The sequence below is a fragment of the Paramisgurnus dabryanus genome, chromosome 3 (genome assembly GCF_030506205.2).
Source record: "Paramisgurnus dabryanus chromosome 3, PD_genome_1.1, whole genome shotgun sequence".
Lineage (NCBI taxonomy): Eukaryota > Metazoa > Chordata > Actinopteri > Cypriniformes > Cobitidae > Paramisgurnus > Paramisgurnus dabryanus.
The window spans coordinates 3,042,918-3,049,581 of record NC_133339.1 but is presented as its reverse complement, the minus strand read 5'-3'; positions in this window follow the sequence as shown (position 1 = coordinate 3,049,581).

Here is a 6,664-nt window from a genome sequence, read left to right as displayed (position 1 = left end):
AATGATTTGGTAGTTAGCAAATGTTAAAAAAACAAAACTTACTGTGCATAGTTCACGTTATCTTCGAGCTGCATCTCTGACAGACCGTGATCGATTCATGTTTTCTCGCGGTGGCAAAAACACAGGCCTCACGTGGTTCTTGCTTCGGCATCCAATGTTTAACTCCATCATATTGCCGGGATGATAATCCTCTGATCTAACGTGAACGCTATACACCACCGCTTTTTCTGAAGCACATGCTGAAGTGAAGTCCGTCTCTCGTCTCTTTCCTCGTGCTGCGCTAAACACACCCAGACACGGAAGATAGCGCGGTCTTTATTCTTCAAAGGAAACGGACCCGCTGTCCTGACAGGCTGGAGTTTGTAAAACCTCCACTAACACAATAATTAACCATAACGATGCTAAATTGAAACTACGGAGAATCACATCAATTTGCGACTGCTTTTGCTGAATGCAACCGCAGCACTAAGCCAACGTAGAGCCTGTCAGACGATCGCCTCTGACTAAGTCATATGACGCGTTTGTGGTGTAATCTATATTACATGTTACCACTAGAGGGCAACACTGACATGTGTAATGCCTGAGGACTGCATGGCAGGGATTAGATGAATAAGTGAGGGACACGTTATGGTTGTAGTTGATAAATAAAGTGACACGGGAAACACTCAAAGCAGCAGTCTTTATTTGTAAATCAACACAACACAACATGGTGTCAGAAGTGGCTGTGCTTTGAGAAAGTTGTAGTCAGCTTTGCGCCCGGCTAGCGACTATGAGCGAGGAAGACTTAGCGAGAGGAGCCCCAGCAGCCGCAGCGGCGCCGGTGATGGCGGCGGCGACTCCAGCAGCTACCTTCACCATTAAACCACCGGAGCCATTTGATTTTGCAAAGCCCCAGGAGTGGGAAAGGTGGATCAGACGGTTCGAGCGTTTTAGACTGGCAAGTAATCTGAATAACTCTTCGGAAGCAAACCAAGTCAATACTTTAGTTTATTGCATGGGAGATGAGGCTGACGACGTGCTAAGAGGGCTTGAGCTAACAGCCATGCAGCGCCAGCAATACAATGCAGTCAAAACAGCTTTCGACAGGCATTTTGTCCCTAGAAAGAATGTAATTTATGAGAGGGCAAAATTTAACAAGAGAGTGCAACAGCCATCAGAACCCGTGGACATATTCATTACAGCCCTATACGCATTGGCAGAAAACTGTGAGTACGGCGCTCTTCATGATGACCTTTTGAGAGATAGGCTTGTAGTGGGTCTTAAAGATTCGTCTCTGTCAGAAAGAATGCAGCTTGACAAAGATCTTACCCTAGCTAAAGCTATCACAATGGCGAGACAATCTGAGGAAATAAACAGACAGCAAACTGACCTGAGAGGAGAAGTTATCGCCAGCAAAACAGCTATGGATGCAGTACAGGTTAGAAAAGCGAAGCCGTATAAGTTTAAAACCAAAGAACAGAAACAGTTAAAGTTCGCAAAGTGTCAGCAGACCAAACACGACAGTAAAGCATGTTTCAAGTGTGGCAAAGCACCCGCGCATGCAGCAGCACAGTGCCCAGCAAAAAATGCAGAATGTCACAACTGTGGGAAACGAGGACACTACGGTAGAGTCTGTAAGTCCAGTACATCTGTGAATGAGGTCGCGGACAGCGCGGCTGGACTTTTTCTGGGCGTGGTGGATTCTGGAGAAGAACCATGGCTGGCTGACATAAATGTGAGCGGACATAAGGTGACTTTCAAGCTAGATTCCGGGGCAGATGTGTCCGCCATTTCCGAACAGACATTTGTGAGCTTCAACCTCAGAGACAAAGTATTGGACAAGGCTGAAAAACCACTGTACGGGCCGGGAGGGGCCGCGTTAGCTGTTTTGGGGTCTACCACAGAGACTATTGCATATGGTGAGAGGAGCACTACAGAGAAAATCTATGTAGTCCAAAACCTGCGCATGGCACTGCTGAGTAGAGCAGCCTCGGTGAGACTGAAGCTTATCGCCAGAGTTGATACTATAAACGAGGAGACAGTGAGTAAAGCCTACCCCAAGTTATGCAAAGGACTCGGGCTAGTTCGTAAGCCATACACCATAAAACTAAAACCTGATGCCAAGCCCTTTTCCCTCAAAGTGCCAAGGCGTGTGCCACTGCCGCTCATGGGCAAAGTTAAAAAGGAGCTGGACAGAATGGAAGGAATGGGAGTTATTAGTCGTGTGGACGAGCCGACCGACTGGTGCTGTGGCATGGTAGTAGCTCCCAAAAAGGACACAGAGCAGGTGCGTATCTGTGTGGACATGACACCTTTAAATGAGTCCGTGTGTCGTGAAAGATACATACTTCCTTCTGTAGACCAAACACTAGGCATGCTCACAGGTGCTCAATATTTTTCAAAACTCGACGCAAACATGGGCTTTTGGCAAATACCACTATCTGCAGAGTCGGCACTCCTCACTACCTTTATTACACCATTTGGCAGGTACCACTTTAACCGTTTGCCATTCGGGATTTCCAGCGCACCCGAACATTTTCAAAACATGATGGTGACAGAGGTTACGGCAGGTCTCGAGGGTGTCGTTTGTCACATGGACGATATCCTGGTCTGGGGGTCGACCGTAGAGGAGCACGACGCAAGACTGCATGCTGTCCTGCAGCGAGCAGAGGAAGCTGGTGTTACATTGAACATGTCAAAATGTGAGTTTAATAAAAGAAAAGTCAAATTCCTTGGATTCATCGTCGCAGCGGACGGAATGAGCCCCGATCCGGACAAAACCCAAGCTGTTCAGGACATGAAAGAGCCAAGCAATGTGAGTGAGCTGAGGAGCTTCCTTGGTTTGGTGAACCAACTGGGGAAGTTTATTCCCAACCTTTCTGAAAAGGATAAGCCACTAAGAGATTTACTTTCAACCAAAAATGCATGGTACTGGGGGCACGACCAGCAAAAAGCGTTTCACAACCTTAAACTTGAACTGTCTTCTCCTCCTGTGTTACAGCTCTACGACCCGAATAAGCCCCAGAAAATCTCCGCGGATGCCTCTTCGTTTGGCCTGGGGGCGGTCATGCTGCAGCAATCGGGTGATGTGTGGTTGCCAGTGGCTTATGCTTCCCGATCATTAACACCTACCGAGCAGCGCTACGCACAGGTGGAGAAAGAGGCGCTGGCTCTTACATGGGCCTGTGAGAGGTTTAATGACTTTATCCTAGGTCTCCACTTTGAACTTGAAACAGACCACAAGCCACTAGTGAGTCTTCTGGGAGGACAAGCTTTGGATGCGCTTCCGCCACGGATACAGAGATTCCGTATGCGCTTAATGAGGTACTGCGCAGAAGGCTGGCCGGATCGTAACCAGCTGCAAGGAGCGGTGAAGCATTACTGGCCTGAGAGAGGTGTTCTGAGTGTGCACAATGGACTGCTACTTAGGGGCACAAGGTTAGTTATTCCTGCGAACATGAGAAACTCGGTTTTGGATAAAATACACGAGGGTCACCAGGGAGTGGTTAAGTGCAGAGAGCGTGCTCGTCAGGCAGTGTGGTGGCCGGGTTTAAGCAACCAGATCAGTGAACTTGTCCTTAAATGCAGACAGTGCATACAGGAAACAGTCAATGTAAGAGAGCCTTTGATGCCCACAGATTTACCCGACAGACCGTGGCAGAAGTTAGGTGCTGACTTGTTCACTCTGCAAGATAAAAACTACCTGTTAATAGTGGACTACTTCTCTAGGTATATAGAGATTGCTCAGCTCAGCCCAATTCGTTCTGCTGATGTCATTGTGCATTTGAAATCAATATTTGCTCGTCACGGAATACCAGAGATACTGATCACAGACAACGGCCCGCAGTTTGCATGTCAGGAAATGAAAGACTTTGCAAGTGAGTACTGTTTTGAGCACGTGACCAGTAGTCCCAGGTACCCCCAAAGCAATGGCGAGGCGGAGAGAGCTGTCCGCACTGTTAAAAATCTCCTCAAGAAGGCTGGTGATCCGTACAGGGCTCTATTGGCTTATAGGACCACAGCGCTGGCAAATGGTTACAGCCCTGCTCAGCTGCTCATGGGGCGTCGGCTCCGTACCACCCTACCGATGCTACCAGAGGCTTTACAGCCATGTCTGCCTGATCTTCAACTGCTTCGTCATGTGGAGAGGGAGAGCAGGATGAGACAAACAGAATGTTTCAACAAAAGACACCGAACAAGAGATCTGGACAAACTGATACCTGGAAACCCTGTTTGGATTACAGATGCAAAAGCAACAGGCACAGTGACATCTGTCCACACAACCCCACGGTCCTATGTCATCAGTAGATCGCAGGGTACAGTCAGAAGGAACCGCAGTCATCTTGTGTCTTTGCCTATCTCAGAGTCTCATACTGAATCACAGCTGACCCAGTCTAATGAAAGTAGCCCTCCTGCAGAGACACTTTCTGAGCAACCAGTACAACAAACACCAGATGTTGTTCGAACTAGGTCTGGTAGAGAAGTGGTGAAACCAATAAGACTGGATCTGTGAAGGAACGTGTTAACGTTTTTGTTATGTGTGCATAAGTTCTGAAATATGCCTTAATCTAATCAGAGTTTTGGCATTAAAAAAGTGTTTATTGTTTACAATAGCTGTTTGATAAGGGAAAAGAAATGTTATGACAATGTTGTGCCCAGAACATTACAGTTCAGCTGACCTATGTGACATGTTAGAAGTAAAATCAATGGAGAAATACTAATGGTTTGAGTTACAGCTAAGAGTGGTTTACTTTACTTTCAGTAAGGGGGATGTGGTGTAATCTATATTACATGTTACCACTAGAGGGCAACACTGACATGTGTAATGCCTGAGGACTGCATGGCAGGGATTAGATGAATAAGTGAGGGACACGTTATGGTTGTAGTTGATAAATAAAGTGACACGGGAAACACTCAAAGCAGCAGTCTTTATTTGTAAATCAACACAACACAACAGCGTTGTTGAAAAAAACAGGGATTTTGAGAACGGTCTTAGTAAATGTCACCTTTTTTACTAAATTTATGCGCTTAGAGTATTGTAAATTTTTTTTGCTTTCGCATTTAATTTTTATATGGTACTTTCATACAAGGTTATATATTTATCTCACAAAAAATGTAACCTTCAATATGCACTTTAAAACTAAATAAATCAATATCACTAAGGTGGGTAGAGTACCCAAAATCTGTACTCAAGTAAAAGTACAAGTACTTATACAAAAATGTACTCAAGTTAAAGTAAAAGTATCAAATCAAATTATTTACTTGAGTAAGAGTAAAAAAGTATTAGATGAAAAAACTACTCAAGTAGTTAGTTACTCGTTACTTTCGATTTGATAGAGAAGTAGCGCAAAAGCACTCAAATTTCTGACTATTTGGAGGGTTTTCACAAACCTCTCCTTAAAAGTCTCATTGTTCTGCTTATATACAAGTAAAGCAGCTTATCAGTCCTGCAATGGGTAGCCTACATAACATCACATAACGTGTCATTTGAGAAAACATCTCAAACTCACACACAGATGTTTTTCTGACGGTTAATTCTGTATTTATTTTCATGTTCACAACACAAACTTGTCAGCGTCTGCCTTTGAACATGCAAACAGTAAACAAAAAAGAACGTGTGTGTCTGTTTGTTATCATGTTTTTATATGAATAGGTTATTTTCATTGCCATTAAAGTGCAATTACTGAACATAAACAGAATAAAATTCTCATTTTAGAATTTCATATGGAACTTATCTGTTTGTGCAAATCAACTCTACATTTATTATAATATATAATACATGTTTCTTTAAAATCAAACTTTATTCTTTTATTTTTATTCATTCATGCTTTTGGAAGGATTTAAATAAAATACAATCCCGTTTTTATTTGAATGTATTTTTTACACATTAGTGAGGTGTCCGGATTTGTGTATAAATCCAAGACGTCGCTACATTATGCTGTTCAGTTTGTTTAGTTGTGGGGAAATGATATGGAAATGTGCAGATGTGAACGTGTTTTTTGTATGGTTTAACGTACACTAGGTTTTGTCGTCGCTTGCACAAGAGTTCATATGGCAAAAAACTCGGACAGTGTGTGGAATGACCATTAATAGTGTTCAAATAGACAATACTGACACACTTCAGGTTGGATCTTTAATTCCTGTACGCTGAGTTGTCAGATTGTTTACTGAACAAAGCATGCATCGCATTATGAAACTATTCTTTTTGACCTCTTGGAGTGAAAACATAGACCGAACTTGAAGCCACGCATGATCTGCCTCCGATATCTCGCACAACGCACACGCGCCCTCATCTGCTTCTCCTATCATCTAAAGGGTGACCGCACGGTCGCGCGCTAAACGGTGATGCAGACTGTCTCGCGAAACTTTCGAACACGCCCTATAAACTTTTTTTCAATATATATTCATTAATTATTACCATTTGACAGTAACGCAGTAACGCTGCCGAAAGTAGCGAAGTAAAAGTACAGTTTTTTCACTAGAAATGTACTTGAGTAAGAGTAAAAAGTACCCATCCTTAAATTAACTCTAAAAGTACTAGTTACCCAAAAAAATTACTCAAGTAAATGTAACGAAGTAAACGTAATTCGTTACTACCCACCTCTGAGCGTTGCTTGATTAATAACTCACACCGCGAGTCACGTGTGCCACCCGCTGGTGCATGTGTCACAGGTAGGGGTGGACC